The sequence below is a fragment of the Triticum urartu genome, chromosome 2 (assembly GCF_003073215.2).
Source record: "Triticum urartu cultivar G1812 chromosome 2, Tu2.1, whole genome shotgun sequence".
NCBI lineage: Eukaryota > Viridiplantae > Streptophyta > Magnoliopsida > Poales > Poaceae > Triticum > Triticum urartu.
The window spans coordinates 217,719,893-217,740,709 of NC_053023.1; positions in this window are offsets into that span (position 1 = coordinate 217,719,893).

A 20,817-nucleotide genomic window follows, 5' to 3' on the forward strand; every position below is an offset into this window, starting at 1 on the left:
CCTTATGCCTGGTGTTTTGTTCCACTCTTGCCGCCCTAGTTTCCGTCATACCGGTGTTATGTTCCTTGATTTTGTGTTCCTTACACGGTTGGGTGTTATGGGGACCCCTTGACAGTTCGCTTTGAATAAAACTCCTCCAGCAAGGCCCAACCTTGGTTTTACCATTTGCCACCTAAGCCTTTTTCCCTTGGGAGTCGTGCTCCCGAGGGTCATCTTTATGTTAAACTCCCGGGCTAGTGCTCCTCTGAGTGTTGGTCCAAACTAGAGCACTGTGCGGGACCGTCCCTTGGCAAGTTGGGTTATGTTGGTACCTATACGCTTAGCTTATCCGGTGTGCCCTAAGAACGAGATATGTGCAGCTCCTATCGGGATTTGTCGGCACAGCGGGTGGTCTTGCTGGTCTTGTTTTACTATTGTCGAAATGTCTTGTAACCGGGGTTCCGAGTCTGATCGGGTCTTCCTGGGAGAAGGAATATCCTTCGTTGACCGTGAGAACTAGTGATGGGCTAAGTTGGGACACCCCTGCAGGGTTTTGAACTTTCGAAAGCCGTGCCCGCGGTTATGGGCAGATGGGAATTTGTTAATGTCTGGTTGTAGAGAACTTGAAACTTAACTTAATTAAAACGAATCAACCGCGTGTGTAGCCGTGATGGTCTATTTCCAGCGGAGTCCGGGAAGTGAACACGGTTCTTGTGTTATGATTGAACGTAAGTAGCTTCAGGATCACTTCTTGATCACTTCTAGCTTATGACCGTTGTGTTGCTTCTCTTCTCGCTCTTATTTGCGTATGTTAGCCACCATATATGCTTAGTGTTTGCTGCAGCTCCACCTTACTACCCTTTCCTACCCATAAGCTTAAATAGTCTTGATCTCGCGGGTGTGAGATTGCTGAGTCCCTATGGCTCACAAATACTCCCAAACAGTTGTAGGTGCCGATGATGCCAGTGCAGGGGAAGCAATCCAGCTCAAGTGGGAGCTCGATGAAGATCTTGATCATAGTCTTATTTTGTTTCCTGTTGATCAGTAGTGGAGCCCAGTTGGGATGACCGGGGATCTAGCATTTGGGGTTGTCTTTCTTTATTTTGGTTCCGTAGTCGGACCTTGATTGTATTCTGGATGATGTATGATATATCTATGTATTGTGTGAAGTGGCGATTGTAAGCCAACTCTTTATCCCTTTCTTATTCAGTACATGGGATGTGTAAAGATTACCCCTCTTGCGACATGCCTAACATGCGGTTATGCCTCTAAGTCGTGCCCCGACACGTGGGAGATATAGCCGCATCGTGGGTGTTACAAGTTGGTAATCAGAGCCTTCCCTGACTTAGGAGCCCCCTGCTTGATCGAATCGCTGACGTTGTTGAGTCTAGAACAAAATGTTTTGAGTCTTAGGATTATATATTTCGGAGAGCAGGATTCATTTTACTCCTCAGTCCCTTCGTCGCTCTGGTGAGGCCTCCTGACTTAGAGTTTTGACTCTTCTATCCTCAAATTTCACGAATTTTTTTAGGATCACGCAGGTATCTTGGAATCGTTCTGATAGTCTTGTGACAAGACCATTGTTCTTGGTGCCTCCTGACATTTAGGGGTTATGGCAGTGTCCCGGGGAGTTGAGCTCTGAGGTGTTGACGTCACAATTTTATCGTTGCACTTCTGGAATACCTGAGTTCGCCGACATTGAAAATCTCTTTTATGCAGTTGTTGGTGAGATAACCTCAACGCCACCCAGTACTAGGGTGGGAGTTTGGGAGTATTGCCATAACTCGGATAACGGATGCTTTTCGAAGGTTGAGGTATATGATTTCCGAAGATTTCTTGGTTGTGTGTTGAAGGATGGATACAGCTGGATGTAGGGATTGTTAGTTTGGGTGAGATATTATGCTTCCCCTGTATCCCCAACACCTGATTGCATAACCAGAAAGTTTTGGGAGTTTATAAGTGGGAATTCAAGTATCACGTAGGATATCCTCCCAACAGACACATGGTACGACATGGGGTCTATCATATGTTTGTTTCTGGCTTATTTTGCAACCGAATCCTTTGTTTTGTTTTGATTGTGGTATTCGAGTTGCTTCAAAGTCAAATGTTGATTTCATGTCTCTCTCTAAATGGTGTTCTCATATTTCTCTAGGAATACTAATCCTTCATGATAATCGAGATTGTCATGTCAATTCTTTCCAACCGGTGTTTGTTTCATCCGTCCCCAAGTTGCCTTTGTTTTTCCCCCCCCCCCCCCCCCTTTTTTTTAGGAATCAGATATCTTAATCAAGTATCCATTTTATTCATGTGAAGTCTCTTCATTCTTTTCAATAAATATTCTTACCCGGTGCTTCTCATGAAGATGCTCTACAAGTTCATCATTCTTCGTTCTCTTTCTTCTCTGGTGGATTCAAGTCAAGCTTTGTCGATCATATCTTTTCCTTGTTTCAAATGCTTCCCCAAGCCGGTGCACCTCATAATCATTCCCCGCTTGCTATTCAATTGTTCCGGAGTGCTGAAGATATCTTAAAGATTCCTGTTTCCACTCTGCATTCGTTCAAGTTCTTTTGAGGATGTTATCTCATTTAAGCCATTTAATTCAACCAGCGCATTCTCTCTTTTAAATCATTCCAACGGTGTGTCTTTTGAGTGGGCCCTAACCCACAGGTCTTTTCCCAGGATCTTACCTGACTCTTCTAATCTTTTCAGAGTTATTCTCAAATTCATTTCAAAGTTTGACATAAGAATGATTTCTCATCAGTCAAATGTCTTTCTCCAAGATCTTTTGAATTCTTTTCATCGTCGATTCAACCTTTCTATTCTTCATCCCGGAGTGCCTCTACAATTCATGGTGGTGTTTCTCGTCGTCATTCTCGGATTTGAAGACCAAAGAAGGTTTTTATCTCAATCTTCCTCCATTCTCTTCAAGATTCATAGTTTTAGCTTGTTGCCATCCTCTCATAATTATTTTTGATTGTGAGAATTCTTTTGAACCATCCGGAGCAATTCAAGAGTCTTTTTAGTTTGATTCTCCGGAGCCCATCATCTCAGAATTATTCATTCCAGTTTTCATCTCTCGTTCTCCAAATCTTACCGGTGCATTGTTCAAGTGTTCTCTAATTAGTTTGTGATGTCTTTGTTCACTTGTATCTCAATTCTCTCAAGTATCTTCTTTCGTTTTCCAATTCCTCCCGGTGATTTGAGCCTTTGTTGCTTTCATTTTTAATTCTTATGTTGGTTCGTTCAAGATTTCTCTTCCTTCGTTATCATATCAATTCATTCGTTGTTTCCAAATCCTACCGGTGGTCCATTGAGTTTGCGCTATATCTATCTTAATCCTTTCTACGAGAATAAGTAGTATGCCAAATCTGTTAGTTGTCATCAATTTAAATTGGTGAAGGATAAGCATAATGTAATTCTTATTCTTGTTTCATCGAGTAAATTCAATTCCTTATTCCGGAGGTTCATCAAAATTCTTGATCTCATTTGTTCATCCTTCTTCCCAGAGTTCCAAGTTTTCTCGGTTATACCATCGTGAAGCTCCATCAAATCGATGCAAGGGTTCATCTTATTCTTTTCAAGTTTTTTTTCTCCTTGCGACTTTTTTCATCTATCCGGAGTTCTTCGAGAGTTTCTATATGGTGCTTCATCAAGGATTCCTTTCATTCTTCAATTGTTCTTCAAGATTTTTCTCGAAGCTAAGGTCTGCCAAGCTATACTCACAAATAAACATGGTGCTCAACACATGTTTTGTTTTGAGGAGTTCAAGCATTCTTTATCTTGCATTTGGAAGTGCAATTCTTTCTACCTTATCATTTGAGGTGGTGTTATGTCATTCTTGATAATTTCCCTTCGGGTTTCATGATTCACAAGTTTTCAAAGAGTGACATATTTAAATCCATCATTTTCTCTTCACTCAAAGAGATCTTTTCAACCAATCAATCCTTTTGTAGGAGTTACCTTGGGTTAGTTTTCACCTAAAAGCCTTCCCTAAGGAATGTTGCTTATTGTGGTGTCTATCAATGATCCAAGTTTTTTTCTCCTATCCTCTCGGCGAAAGGAGTTGTCATCTCCTTGTTGACCTCAATCCAATCTTTTTCCCGTGAGTGGAGGTTGTCACCTCATAATTTTGAGATGTTTTCCATAAGGCCACAACAAGCTTATCCTTTCGTTGTTGATAATCCAACAACTCCGTTCTAGCATCTCGTGTAAGCGTGCTCTTTTAAGATCTTGTTTTCCTCCATTCAGTAAATTCATTTCTTTCATTTCTTCCGGAGGCATTGTGATGTTGCACTCTTCGACCCATCATCCCATTTGTTGTCAAAGATCATGTTCTTTCCTTTTGCTTATCCATTCAACCGGAGTGTCGTGTTTTCATTCAAGTTCTCTCATCTTACCAAGTTTGCCTCCCTTCTCAAACCAGAGTGCTGTCTGAAATCTTTCTTACCCACTGTGCCATTATTTCAATAGTTTCAGTGATAGTGTGTTGTTGATTTCATCAACTATCCTCTCATCTTGTCAAGTTATTGTTAATTCCTTCCATTTGCAGTGGGAGTGCTGTCCAAATTATATCATTCTTATTCCTTCTCTATCTTGTTTTAACCTGAGGGTTCTGTCTATCATTCCTCTTCTAACCACAGTCTCATCCAAGTGCTTTCGTTTTGCCAAGTTTATATTCTTTACCTTCTTTTTCCAACCGGAGTGTTGTCATAATTGATCCTTATCATTCCTGGTACATCTCGTTTCTACCGGAGTGTTGCATGTACTTCTTGTCCATTGCAACCCTTTTCTTATGTCTTTCAACCTACAAGGTTCTAGTAATGTTCCTTGTTCCTCTTTTCTAACGGAGTGTTTGCAACTTTGTTCATCTTCGTTGTATTCTTTCTTTCAATTTGGTCAACCTCTCAAGGTTCGTGGTTTCACTCGTTTGTCCAAGAAGCAACTTAGTTTGACCTCTTCCCCTTCCTCTTCCGTTTCCCCCGGTGCCATCCTAGATCTCGGGACGAGACCCTCTCATAGTGGTGGAGTGTTGTGACGCCCCTAGACCGATGCGCCAGCTGTCCTCCAGTTATTCGTTGTCGTTGCCATGTCATTTGCTTGCGTGTTGCATTTCATCATGTCATCATCTGCATTGCATCATCATGTTTTTTAAAACTTGCATCCGTCCGGGTCTTCTGGTTCTCTCCGTTGTCCGTTCTGAGCCCAGACACACTTGCACGCACCCGCGGCACCTCCGAAATAGTATTTTATGAGTGGCCGAAAAATGTTCTCGGAATGGGATGAAAGTTGGCGTGTGGTGTTTTTTTGTTGTTAGTAGTCCGCCGGCCAAGTTTCATCGCATTCAGAGTTCGTTTGTTAGCCCAACCGTTAAACTATAGCGGCAATATAGCCGGTCTATCGTCGGACGTTTTCGGTGTGCGGAAACGGATGTCGGGTTGCATTCCTCCTCCCTCCTATTAGTCCAACCACACACTTGACCTCGTCCTCCTAACCCTCTTTGCACAGTGCATCGACCCCTCGCCCGTGTCTAAAACTTCTCCGAACCCGACACGGACAGTCATCACCGATGGGTCCGGATCATCCCCTAACGTCTATAAAACATCTCCGTTTTTCTTTTAGGTCTCCCTAGCCTAATTATCTGGTGCCGTCCGATTAAGATCGGAGGGACCAAATGCCCCTATCCAAAAATCCACTCGTTATATAAATCAGACCAAATCCCTAATTCCTAGGGATCCTCCTCACCGCCGCCACACTCCAAATCCCCATCGGGATCCATCCTGCATCCTCGCCTATCCAATGGAGCCGCCGCCAGCCTCATCCTCCATGCGGATCCACCCCGATTCTCTTTCAGCAAACCCACCAACCAGATCCATCTTCCCTTCCTCCCGAAGCACTCGACTCCTCTCGATTCATGGTCGCCTCCTCCCTGCCTTCTTCACCAGCAACCATAGCAACCGCAGCTTCCTCCCTCCTCGAGCCCAATGTCATGCCTTCCTCTTCTTGATCGCCACTGTAGCCGACCGCCCTTCGACCAGCGCACCCGAGCTCGCTGATCTGTGCCCGTCGGTTTCGACCTCGCCGACGACGAGCACCAGCAGGACCCCGTGCCCCTGCCTCTACCTTTCTTCTTCCTTCCCTCCTCCCTCTCTCAATTTCTCTCTCTGCTCGTGCAACAGGGAGCCCTGAGGAGTTTGCGTCGTCCATCCCCGCGCCCCGCTCGTCCCGGTGTTCCCTGCTTCACCGAAGTCAAGCCACCGCCACCGGAGATCCATGTCGCTGCCTCCATTCTCGCGCCGTTCCCGCCGTGCCCCTGCTGCGCCGTCGTTTCCTCGCCGTCGTCACACCAAGTCCACCTGATGGATCCGTTGCAAGTTCGTCCGCGCCTCCCAGCCATGCTACCCGTCCTGGATGCCCGAGCAAGCCGCCAGCAGCGCCACAGCCGTCCTTGTCCATGCGCTCGAGTCCATGAGCGAGGATCTCGCCGCATCCCTGCCCAAGGACCACCCGGTCTGCCTCCTTCGGCCACCTCCCCGATGTGGCGCCCTTGGAGTCCGCCATCGGCAGCCGCCTTCGCCGGACCACGCCGCCCCCTCCAGGCACCTCCCCGCGCTTCGTTCCGCCCATTCCGTCCAGTTCCCACCAACCCCGTCGCCAGGAAGCCCTACCGTTGATCTCTGCATCACCATGAGGGGTTGCTATTTCTGTCTTCAGAAACGAGCAGGTTGCCAGCTCGCCCGCGCCTCGCGTTGACCGAGCGCCCGCCTCCAGCGCCATCATGGGCTAGTGCCTCCCCAAGGCCCATGAGGCCTAGTGAGAACCCCGACGCCCTCCTTTTTTTGTTTTGTCTTAATGTTGTGCGTGTTGCCGTGTTGGGCCTCTACTTAGTTTCAGCCCGCATGTGTTTTTTTTTCAGTTCTGCGTTTTAGTATTTTTCCAGAGAGCGCCTGTTTTGCAGAAAACCCCCTAGGCCACATGCATTTAATAACTCACCAACCGTGCATCATTTTAAGATAAATTATATATGTAAAATGCTTAAATTTTTGTGTAGATTAATATTTTGCCACTTTCATGCATGTTAAAAATGTTGAAAATGTTGTTTGTGTTTATTTTGCATAATGCCATGCTAAAATGCTTTAATTCATAACTTAATAACCATAGCTCCAAACTTAACAAACTTTATATGTAAATGGGGTAGAAAAATGCCTAGTTTAACATGGTGGCTTTACTTTGCATGTTTAAAAACTCTAAAATTGTGTTTAGGGTAGAACAGTACCAAACCTAAAATATGCACATGAGGATTTTTCCAGACTTGTTACTTGTTGTTCCGGCCTCATTTAAACTAGCCTAGATAGGTAGTTTTCTTTTGCTTCACCTCTTTCCATGCTTAAAAACACTTAATATTGTTGGGCACATAAACGAGAATGAACTAAATAAGTCATGTGGTGTTTCGTCAATATGCAACTCGTTGCATATTGAGCTCCACTTAACTTGTAGTTTTGCTTGTGCATTTTGCCATGCCATGTTTCATTAAACCGGACATGCATCATACTTGGTTGTGCATCATGCCATGTTTATGTGATGGTTGTTTACTATGTTGTTTGCTTCTTTCCGGTGTTGCTTCTTCGGGTTAGTTCCGATAACATCATGTTTGCGAGGATTCATTCGACTACGTCCGTTTGTCTTCTTCATGGACTCGTTCTTCTTCCTTGCGGGATCTCAGGCAAGATGACCGTACCCTCGAAATCACATCTATCTTTGCTTGCTAGTTGTTCTCTCTATTGCTATGCCACGATACCTACCACTTGCTATATTATGCCCCCCATATTGCCATGTCAAGCCTCTAACCCACCATTCCTAGCAAACCGTTGTTTGGCTATGTTACCGCATTGCTCAGCCCCTCTTATAGCGGTGCTAGTTGCAGGTGAAGATTGATACGTCCATTTTGCATCATGCTTTTATATCAATATTTACCGCATTATGGGTTGTTATTACACATTATGTCACAATACTTATGCCTATTCTCTCTTATTTTACAAGGTTTACATAAAGAGGGAGAATGCCGGCAGTTCGGATTTTGGGCTGGAAAAGGAGCAAATTTTAGAGACCTATTCTGCACAGCTCCAAAAGTCCTGAAACTCCACGAAAGACGTTTTCCAAATATATAAAAAATACTGAGAGCAAGAACTTCACCAGGGGGCCACACCCTGCCCATGAGGGTGGGGGCGCGCCCCCTACCTCGTGGGCCCCCTGGTAGCCCTCCGGTGACCATCTTCTGCTATATGGAGTCTTTCGATGGGAAAAAATCATAAGCCATCTTCTCGGACGAAACTCCACCGCCACGAGGCGGAACCTTGGCGGAACCAATCTAGGGCTCTGGCAGAGCTGTTCTGCCGGGGAAACTTCCCTCCCGGAGGGGGAAATCATCGCCATGGTCATCACCAACACTCCTCTCATCGGGAGAGGGAAATCTCCATCAACATCTTCATCAGCACCATCTCATCTCAAAACCCTAGTTCATCTCCTGTATCCAATTCTTGTCTTCAAGTCCGGGATTGGTGCTAGTAGGTTGCTAGTAGTGTTAATTACTCCTTGTAGTTGATGCTAGTTAGTTTAATTGGTGGAAGATCATATGTTCGAATCCTATATGCATATTAATACCCCTCTGATTATGAACATGTTTATGCTTTGTGAGTAGTTACTTTTGTTCCTGAGGATATGTATATCTCCTCCTTTGTAACCGACCTTGTGTAACCCTAGCCCTCTCCGGTGTCTATATAAACCGGAGGGTTTTAGTCCATAGGACAACACACAATCATACCATAGGCTAGCTTCTAGGGTTTAGCCTCTTTGATCTTGTGGTAGATCTACTCTTGTACTACCCATATCATCAATATTAATCAAGCAGGACGTAGGGTTTTACCTCCATCAAGAGGGCCCGAACCTGGGTAAAACTTCGTGTCCCCTGCCTCCTGTTACCATCTGCCTAGACGCACAGTTCGGGACCCCCTACCCGAGATATGCCAGTTTTGACACCGACATTGGTGCTTTCATTGAGAGTTCCTTTGTGCCGTCACCAGAAGGAAGGATGTATCATCTCGTCTTTAAAGACGGTACTGCTATCGGGGCAGCTTTGGCTGTCGGCCAAACTCTCTGGCTAGGCGGTTTCATCATGACCGCCTGTTCAGCCGCCTCGCCGATGATGACTTCTCGGGTCATCGAAAACAGCCTCCACGTCAAATCGGCACTCGCCGAACAGATGGATCCAATGGAGCTCGCCTCCTTAAACGAGCTCTTAGATCGCATCGCCACCTTGGGAGTCGCTACGGACTATGATCGGATTGGGCTTAAACCCGATCAAAGGGAGATTAACTCTCCGCCGGTCACCCATCATATTGAAGTGGTGGAGGAACAATGCGGCGACCTTTCCTCAACCTTGAGGACCAACTATGTACGGATTCCCGAGCTCTCTGAGCCGTACGCCCGTTCGCAGGAGGACAACATCCAATACCTGAACTTAGAGTCAGGCAGCGGGCCAGGATTATCGGGTCACACCCCGGAACCGGAACTTCCAAAATTGGAAATTCCTCAGCCCCTGGATCCCAGATCAGGTGAGGGTTCAGATTCTATTCCACCCACCCACCCAAACATAAGCGATCTTTCCCACATCAGGCAAGAGCCCCAGGAAACAGTGCATCACTATTGGCCCAGATTCCTCCTTGCGATGAACAAGGTTAAGGACTGTCGCGACGAAGACAGAATCATATTTTTCTACAATAATTGCACGGACAAGGGAATCCTTAACGCCATAAATCGCCGTGAGATAACACGCTTCGCTGACTTGGCGTCCATAGTATGATAGTACTGTGCGATGGAAAGTGCCTGGAAAACCGAAATAAACTTTTGGGATAATCCGGCCCTGAATACAAACCCAGTCTGAAGCAAAAGGGTGCATTATCACAATACACCTGGGTCAACTACCAAAAAGCAAAAACCCTCTACAGGCTATGGAACCGTACTAGAGGGATGGCTCAACGGACCCTGCAAAATTCATAGTACAGCGGATACAATACCAACGCACAGCCTTAGAGCATGTTGGATACTCCGGCAGGTGGCCAAAAGTGGCGTGGATCTTCTTCTCCAAAATACCACAGAGCACCATCCCGTGGATAACAGTACGGTGTTAATGGTCTTTGATACCTTCGCGTCAAATAATAGACGCAAGCGAACACTCCGCAACATGGCCGAAATCTGCCACGTAGCAGCAATAAATCCATGGAGTGACACGGCTATTACCTTAAATGCCAGTGACGAACCTAAATTCCGAATAGCCCAAGCACCAGCCGCACTGGTCCTTAGTCCAATTGTGGACGGCTTTCGACTCACCAAAGTACTCATGGACGGCGGCAGCGGATTAAACCTCATCTATGAGGAAACTCTTCAAAAGATGGAAATAGGCTGGAACCGCATTGAGCAAAGTAGCACAACCTTTAGAGGAATCATCCCCAGTCGAGAAGCACGTTGTGCTGGGAAAATCACACTAGATGTGGTATTCGGCACGCCGGATAATTACAGGTCCGAAAAAATTACATTCCAAGTGGCCCCGTTCAGCAGTGGTTATCACGCTCTTTTAGGACGGGAGGCATTCACAATCTTCCAAGCCGTACCTCATTACGGGTACATGAAGCTCAAAGTGCCCGGGCCTAATGGAATCATCACTCTCGCCAGCGATCCGGACACAGCACTCCGCGCTGAAAACAAAACAGCAGCATTGGCCCTTGAGGCATTATCCGAAGCCCTTTCGGCCGAGGAATTAACCACACTACGCTCCACAGTGGACAGGGACGACGTGATACTCGACAAGAGATCCAAGTCCACCTCTTTTAAACCAGCGGATGAAATAGTCAAATTCCAAGTCCACCCAACGGACCCTACAAAAACAGCCTCCATCGGGGCATAGTTAAGCCCCGCTGTGGATGTCGCACTACGAGAGTTCCTGCGCGAGAACTGGGACATATTCGCCTGGCATCCCTCAGACATGCCAGGAATCCCATGCAGGCTGGCCGAGCATAGCCTCAATGTCCTAAAGGGATTCAAGCCGGTCAAGCAAGCTCTTCGGCGTTTCTCCGAACCTAAGAGACAGGCCATGGGAGAGGAACTAGCAAAGTTATTGGAGGCCGGATTCATCAAAGAAATAGAACACCCGTACTGGCTAGCAAACATGGTGATGGTACCAAAGGACAAATCCTGGCACCTTTGTGTCAATTTCAAAGACCTCAATAAAGCTTGCCCAAAGGATCCCTTCCCCCTCCCACGCATCGATCAAATCGTTGATGCTACCACATGACACGAGTCATTGTGTTTCCTCGACGCATACTCCGGTTACCACCAAATCAAGATGGCGGAGTCCGACCAAGCCGCAACGGCATTCATCACACCATACGGTCCCTTCTATTTTAACACAATGCCTTTTGGGCTCAAGAACGCCGGCGCAACATATCAGCGCATGATTCAGACATGTCTGGAGAAACAAATCGGCAAAACAGTAGAGGCATACGTAGACGATGTGGTTGTCAAAACCAAACACGTCGACTCTTTGATAGACGACTTGAGGCTCACATTCGACAACCTCCAAACATACGACATCAAGCTCAATCCAGAAAAATGCGTTTTCGGCATACCAGCCGGAAAGCTCCTGGGTTTCGTTGTCTCCAGTAGAGGTATCGAAGCTAATCCGGCCAAAATCCGAGCTTTGTCACAGTTGGCTACACCAACAGACCTCAAACAAATCCAGAAGTTAACTGGATGCGTGGCGGCTCTAAGCCGCTTTATCTCCTGCTTAGGAGAAAAGGCTTTACCACTTTATCGCCTTCTTCGGAGCACCAAACACTTCGAGTGGACGGATGCTGCCACAGCCGGATTGGAAGAAATAAAGGCCATTTTGGCAACCAACCTAATCCTGGCCGCGCCAAACATTGGCGAACAAATGGTGTTGTACATTGCGGCAACTCATCAAGTTGTAAGCGCAGTGCTCGTCGTCGAACGAGAAGCTGCCAGACATAAATTCCCTCTTCAACAGCCAGTATACTATGTATCCACTGTCCTCACTCCATGCAAATCACGATACCCACATTATCAAAAGATAGCCTACGTGGTATTCATGGCGTCCCGGAAGTTACGACACTACTTTCAAGAGTATTCGATTATGGTAGCCTCGGAAGTGCAACTTAATGATATTATAAACAACCGCGATGCTACGGGCCGGATTGCCAAATGGGCCATTGAGCTCCTCCCATTCGACATAACATACAAACCTCGACGAGCCATTAAATCGCAAGTATTGGCCGACTTCGTCGCCGAATGGACGGAGGCTGAACTCCCTAAAGAGTACGGCGCATACTCCAACTGGATCATGCACTTCGACAGTTCTAAAATGCTAGCCGGTCTAGGGGCTGGCATCGTCCTGACATCCCCAACTGGGGATACCGTTCAGTACGTACTGCAAATATTGTATACAAACTCCAACAATGCAGCCGAATACGAAGCTCTGTTGCATGGTCTTCGGATGGCAGTCTCCATGGGAATTCAACGTCTGGAGGTGCGTGGGGATTCAAACCTCGCAATATCCCAAATAAATGGAGACTTTGACGCCAACGATCCGAAAATGGCGGCCTATCGAAACGCCGTCCTAAAAATGTTAGCTCAGTTCGAGGGGCTCGAATTTCACCATGTGGCTCGCGAAAACAATCAGGCGGTGGATGTCGTCGCCCGCATCGGCGCAAAACGCGATACGGTCCCCCCAAACATATTTCTGGAAAGGCTGTTCAAGCCATCCGTAGTATGTGAAGGAGACACCGGTAACAATAGTCCGGACCCAGCCAAAATGCCCGATACCGAATACTCTGACACAATTGGAGGCTCTGCCACCGAAATAACACCTTCAGCCCATGTAATAATGGCCATTATTGCCCCGTGGACAGAACCATTCCCGGCCTACCTAACTAGACAAGAACTTCCGGAGGACCAAAATGAGGCACGCTGCATAGTGCGGCGATCCAAGGCCTACAGGGTCCATGAGGGAGAATTGTACAAAAAAAGCACTACCGGAGTCCTTCAAAGGTGCATATCCGAAGAGGAAGGGCGAAATCTTGTGGCGGAAATTCACGTCGGACTCGGCGGTCATCACGCCGCAGCCCGGGACCTTGTAAGCAAGGCCTTTCACACAGGATTCTATTGGCCAACAGCCCGGCAGACGCACAGGACTTGGTCCAATGTTGCGCCGGTTGCCAGCTCTTTGCAAATCAAAGCCACATGCCACCCACCGCCCTCCAAACAATCCGCATTACATGGCCCTTTGCGGTATGGGGGCTTGACATGGTTGGACCCCTTAAAGGGGGAACCCACAAGAAAAAATACTTACTGGTCATGGTGGATTAATTCACCAAATGGATAGAGGCCAAACCTGTTAAAACAGTTGAATCCGGACCAGTGACTGACTTCATATCCGGGGTTGTACACCGTTATGGCGTCCCCCACAACATCATCACTGACAATGGCACGAACTTCATGGCCGACGAGGTAAAACTCTGGTGCAGCAAAATGGGCATCAAGCTCGATTATGCTTCAGTCTATCACCCACAAACCAATGGTCAAGTCGGGCGAGCAAACGGTCTCATAATGAGCGGCATTAAACCCAGATTAGTGTGTTCCTTAACGGAGTCTGACACGCACTGGGTAGAGGAGCTCGACTCCGTACTCTGGGGGCTGCGGACCACGCCGAATCGTAGTACCGGATATACACCCTTCTTTATGGTGTACGGCGCAGAGGTAGTCTTGCCTTGTGACATAATTCATGACTCACCTCGAGTGCGCATGTACGAAGAAAGAGAAGCAGAGCTCGATCGGCAGGACAGTCTGGACACCTTGGAGGAGGAGCACGACGTAGCCAAAGCCCATTCCGCATTTTATCAGCAACAGGCTCGCAGATACCAAAGCAGAGAAGTACGATCCAAAACTTATAACGTTGGGGAACTAGTTCTACGCCTACCGAATAAGAAAAAGAACAAGCTCAAGCCCAAATGGGAAGGTCCCTTCATTATTGACCAAGTTCTGACCGATGGAGCGTACCGACTATGGGATGCATCGACTAGTCGACTCGAGCCGAACCCATGGAACGCGGCCAGGCTCCGAAGATTCTACGCCTAGCACCGGACTCTATGTTAGTCCCCTCCCTTTGTCCATTTTCTGCATACACATCATCTGTCTTGTTTCCCTTTCCTTCTTTCTTTTATTATTTCTCTAGGCCTTCAAGGGTCACCTTGTGCCTCGCTTGTACATTATAGATGCGCTAGCCGCACTCTTCATACCTGGGGGCTTCTTTCACAGAAGCTTAAATTATTTATCTGGGCCTCACGCCCAACACATGTGTTATACTTCTGCATGTACCTTTTTCACCATTATATGCATCGATATGACTTAAGTTTTGGCCAAGCTGGGTTGCCTGGCTCATGTATTTATGCCCTACGTTCCCATTAATTTGGCTAGGGCTAAGGGGAGCACCTCTGCGATTGTTACTGCCGGGGCAGCCGGATGTGTACCTTAGACTGGGTGAAGCCAAAAGCTAGCGTTCTTAAGGGAATATTCGGTCGGTGAACAAAAGGTGATTTTTATTTATTGTCCATATCTGCCCCCAGATGCTTTTTCTGCGTTTCCTATCGCAGTCCGGACATGCACTTTAGGGCATGCTTACCCAGGGAAAGGAACCATTAACGGAACTATTCTCCCTGGAAGATGTTTCTTACTACCCATGTAATATAACATAACTAGTTGGGCACTTGTCTGATAAAGCACTAATGACCCCTACGCCTGGTCTCCATGCATACCCCGGTTTTATATAACTGAGCGGGTATTCGGATTCACTCCGGACTATCGGGCCCGGAGGTTGAAGCGAAAAGGTCCGCAACGACAAATGATCTACAATCCAGCTAGAAGGCATTATACATGTCACTTTCATTACATAGTCATGCAGACTGACTAAATTCCTCCTCTATACCATCCAACATGCGGTCTAGCTTACAATCCTGTTGAGAATACTTTGCGGCTAATTCTACTTGCCCATAAACTAATCTAACGGGGATCTCTTTTCCATCGGGCCCCACAGGTCCGACCTCGGCCATGCGATTTGGGTCTGCCTTGGTATACCGCGTCTTCACCATGGCCCAGGCTTCTTTGGCACCCTGTCAGCAGGCTGATATCTTCCATAAACGGAAGCGCCGCCGTGCTCCCTTCAGCTTCTCCGCAAGCTCTGCAACGCCTTCTGGCAGGGAGACGGACGGCCACAAGGCCTGGGCAACGCCCTGCATCACCTGCCGAACTTGTTCATGCAGATGTGACAACTCGGACAGAAGATCACCCGCAGACCCGGGCATTTCCTCCGTAGGATGACCCGTCAACATACCTACAGACATAACGCTGTTAGTCAGCTTCTTCGCCGAACTCCTTTAAAAAGGATTCGTTCAAACACTTACTGAAAATGCCGCACCGAAGCCGCTTATTCTCCTTCTCGGAGTCCCCAAGCTGGCCCCGAACGTATTTTAGTTCCACGTTCAGCTTAATATTGGCGTCTTGGAGATTGTTTTTCTCCAGCATAACCTTAGTCAGCACGTGTTTGCCAGCCTCTAGCTGTCCCATAACATGTTGGTCCCCCGGATTTTCTCCGGATTCATCTGCAAAATCAATTGTTAGATCTGCAGACACGCTGCACACTATATGGTACCCATCATTCTTTAAAGTAAATGTTACCAGCGGGAGGCTTTTTCTGTTCCTGCAATGCGGCAAGAGCGGCCCCCAGTTGGGTCTTGCATTCCTCCAGCTCCTGGGACAGCCTAGTATTCTTCTTTGTAAGAACCTGCACATTAAATATGATCCTTAAATTAGTTCTGCTAACTGTTTCAAGTCTCAGGGGCTATTGATACATATAAACTGCCAGATTTACTCACCCGTACATCCTTTACATACTGATCCGTGGCTCTGGCTAGACCATCTTGAGCAGCACAGAGGTACGCCTCTCCAGAATTGAAGGCGTCGAATGCCTCTGGTGAGAAACAAGCGTCGCGGAGTACGGCCCGGCGGCGCCTATGATTCATGGCGCTTTCCACTTCTGAGTTTGTAGCGGATAATCTATCCACATTCTCTATAGGGGGATTATCCGGCGGCTGCCCCATATCGGCTTCTGCCTCCATGTCCGGTCCTGGCGCCCGACTGGTGGAAGCTTGATTGGCAGCATCGCCGGACATATTCCGGCGAGTGTTCTTTCTGTTAAAGAAACACGGGCATCATTACATTTTGAGAAAGATGACACAGAGCGGGGTTTTTCCTATACCTTTGCGCCGGCGTCTTCGTCCTGACCGCCTTCCTTTTTGGCCTACCCGGCCTCGGTACCTCTTGTTGACGAGTTGCTGCGGGTTCGGCAGGGCGTCCCGAATGCCTTCCCTGTAAAAGATGTCATGTGTATATGGTGGGTGAAGTGCCTAAAAAGGGGATCCTAGTTTTGGAGTTGGGACTTTTTGATTTTTCTTACCTGCGATGCAGGGAGCAGTCCGGGATAGTCGGCCGTAATGGCCACCAGGGCATCGTCGCAGCTTAACTGAACTGCCGGTCTATCAGTTCCACGAAGATAACCGGATCTTCTTCAAGTCCGGAACCGAGGGCCCGGTCAGGGTCCTCTGGTTGTGGAGAAGGGCTGCTGACCTCCTTTATGGCTTTTCACAGTTCCTGCCGCAAAGTGGCAAGGTGAATACTTACAACTAAGAATGCGGGAAAAATGGGGGCAGGGAGATATAACTTACCCAACTTGGACGATTGTACATGGAGAATCCATCTCGTGGCTTGATGCGGGTGAACTCCTCTTCCTCACCCTTGAACAGTTCGAACAGAATTTTCGCTAGAGCAGCAGCATTGTCCGGACCCTTACGCCCGCAGCGGGTGGCGTCATCCGCCCTGTTATAACACCACAAGGGGTGCGCACGATATTGAAGTGTCTACACTCCCCGCATTATGCAAATCGACATAACTTCGATTATTGTCAATCCTAATCGAGCCAGTGCTTTGATCCGGTTCATCAGATTGAAGACTTCTCCGTTGTCTTCTTCCTGGGGCTCCGTGGGCGCCAACTTCGGCGCTTCTTCAAAGGAGCATTGTTGAACTCACGAAGACCCCGCCGAACAGGGTCCGGAAGGGGAACGTCCTCCATATAAAAGCATTCTGAAGGCCAGTCTTCGAACGGCTTCTTCAGGGTACCTGACAGGTATCCGGTATCGGTGATGCGCCATATTTCGGCTCCGCCCACTTGATAAAGAGATTCCCTTTGTGTGCGAGGGACAAGGCAGAATAGCCTTTTCCATATCTCAAAGTGAGCCTCGCAGCCCAGGAACACCTCGCAGAGAGCAACATAGCCAGCGATATGTAGAATGGAGGTAGGGGTGAGATTGTGTAATTGGAGGCCGTAGAACTCCAGGAGCCCGCGGAGGAACGGATGAAGAATTGGAAATCCGAGTCCCCTTAGTAAGTAAGGAACAAGGCAGACCCGTTCCCCCATGGAGGGACAAGGAAAGCTCTCCGCTTGCGCCCCGCCATTGTAGGTGGCAAACCCGGCTCGAACGGGCATCATATACGCCGGAGGGAGAAATCCCTTAGTCTGCAGCTCGACTAATCGACTGTGCGGGACTGAACACCTCTCCCAATCACCGGGCTTAGGGCTACGGGGGTGGGAGGAGGAGCTGCGGAGGTCGGCCATGCTGGAATGGATCTTTCCGAAACACGCTCCGATGAATTCTCGCTGGGGGAGATGGCATGGATCGGATCTAAGAATCCCCATTCCTTTAATAGACAATTTATTTATCTGGCTAGGGGGTGAAGGTAAAAACGCCCTGGCGCCTCGTATTCGTTCGACGCATGGGAGAAAGCCCTTATTGGGCACAGAAGCCAAGAGGTTCAACATTTATGGAGCCGGACACTGCTTACGAACACTTGAAAGTTGGAGAAGAACCCGCCTTGCAATGCCGAAGACAACACTGCGCGCCGGACTCATCGTCATTGAAGCCTGGTTCGGGGCCTACTGAGGGAGTCCTGGATTAGGGGGTCTCTGGACAGCCGGACTATATCCTTTGGCCGGACTGTTAGACTATGAACATACAAGATTGAAGACTTCGTCTCGTGTCCGGATGGGACTCTACTTGGCATGGAAGGAAAGCTAGGCAATACGGATATGTATATCTCCTCCTTTGTAACCGACCTTGTGTAACCCTAGCCCTCTCCGGTGTCTATATAAACCAGAGGGTTTTAGTCCGTAGGACAACACACAATCATACCATAGGCTAGCTTCTAGGGTTTAGCCTCTTTGATATCGTGGTACATCTACTCTTGTACTACCCATATCATCAATATTAATCAAGCAGGATGTAGGGTTTTACCTCCATCAAGAGGGCCCGAACCTTGGTAAAACTTCGTGTCCCCTGCCTCCTGTTACCATCCGCCTAGACGCACAGTTCGGGACCCCCTACCCGAGATCCGCCGGTTTTGACACCGACAGTTAGGTTTACCTTAATACTTTTGTTGCAGTTGCGGATGCTTGCAATAGAGGTTAATCACAAGTGGGATGCTTGTCCAAGTAATGGCAGTACCCAAGCACCGGTCCACCCACATACCGAATTATCAAAGTACCAAACGCGAATCATATGAACGTGATGAAAACTAGCTTGACAATATTCCCATGTGTCCTCGGGAGCGCTTTACATCATATAGGAGTTTGTCCAGGCTTGTCCTTTGCTACAAAAAGGATTGGGCCACCTTGCTACACCTTATTTACTTTTGTTACTTGTTGCTCGTTACAAATTATCTTATCACAAAACTATTTGTTACCACTTATTTCAGTACTTGCAGAGAATACCTTGCTGGAAACCGCTTATCATTTCCTTCTGCTCCTCGTTGGGTTTGACACTCTTACTTATCTAAAGGACTACAATAGATCCCCTATACTTGTGGGTCATCAAGACTCTTTTCTGGCGCCGTTGCCGGGGAGTGAAGCGCCTTTGGTAGGTGGAATTTGGTAAGGAAACATTTATATAGTGTGCTGAAATTTACTGTCACTTTTTACCATGGAAAGTAATCCTCTGAGGGGCTTGTTCGGGGTATCATCACCCCGACCAGTAGAGCAAAGAGTTGCTCCTCAACCTACTGAACCTACTGAAAATGAAAATGCTTGCTTTGAAGTTCCTTTGGGTATGATAGAAAAACTGCTAGCTAATCCTTTTTTAGGAGATGGAACAAAACATCCTGATGAACATCTGATATATGTGGATGAAGTTTGTGGATTATTTAAGCTTGCAGGAGTACCCGGAGATGTTGTTAAGAAGAAGGTCTTCCCTTTATCTTTGAGGGGAGATGCATCGACATGGTACAGGCTATGTGATGATATGGGGTCTTGGAATTACAAACGATTGAAATTGGAATTTCATTAGAAGTTTTATCCTATGCATCTTGTTCATCATGATCGCAATTATATATATAATTTTTGGCCTCGCGAAGGAGAAAGCATCGCTCAAGCTTGGGGGAGGCTTAAATCAATGTTATATTCATGCCCCAATCATGAGCTCTCAAGAGAAATTATTATTCAAAAATTTTATGCTCGGCTTTCTGGTAACAATCGCACCATGCTTGATACTTCTTGTGCTGGCTCTTTTATGATGAAGACTATTGAATTCAAATGGGATTTATTGGAAAGAATTAAACGTAACTCTGAAGATTGGGACCTCGACAATGGTAAGGATTTAGGTATGACACCTAGTTTTGATTGTGTTAAATCTTTTATGAATACCGATATTTTTCGTAAATTTAGCACTAAATATGGACTTGAATCTGAGATAGTAGCTTCTTTCTGTGAATCTTTTGCTGCCTATGTTGATCTCCCCAAGGAGAAGTGGTTTAAATATCATCCTCCCATAGAAGTAAAAGTAGATGCACTTATTAAATTTGAAGTAAAGACTATCACTTATAATGATCCTATTGTTCCTACTTCTTATGTTGAGAAACCACCTTTCCCTGTTAGGATAAAGGATCATGCTAAAGCTACAATTGTGGTTCGTAAAAGCAATATTCAAGCATATACACCTCCTGAGCAAGTTAAAGTTGAACCTAATATTGCTATCGTTAAAGATCTCTTGTATGATAATATTGATGGGCATGTTATTTATTTCTGTGATGAAACTGCTAGAATTGCTAAACCCCGTGATAAAGATAAACCTAGACCTATGGCAGGCATGCATGTTATTTCTGTTAAAATAGGAGATCATTGTTATCATGGCTTATGTGATATGGGTGCTAGTGCTAGTGCAATACCTTATTCCTTATACAAAGAAGTTATGCATGATATTGCACCTGCTGAGATGGAAGATATTGCTATCACAATTAAACTTGCCAATAGAGATACTATTTCACCAATGGGAATTGTTAGAGATGTTGAAGTCTTGCGTGGGAAAACTAATTATCCTGCTGATTTTCTTGTTATTGGTTCCCCACAAGATAGCTTTTGACCCATTATATTTGATAGACCCTTCTTAAATACTGTTAATGCTACCATAGATTGCAAAAGAGATGTTGTTACTATCGGTTTAGATGATATGACTCATGAATTTAATTTTTCTAAATTTAGTAGACCACACCATGAAGAAGAATTACCTAGTAAGGATGAAATTATTGGTCTTGCTTCTATTGCCGTACCTCCTAGTGATCCTTTAGAACAATAATTGCTAGACCATGAAAATGATATGTTTATGAATGAAAGAA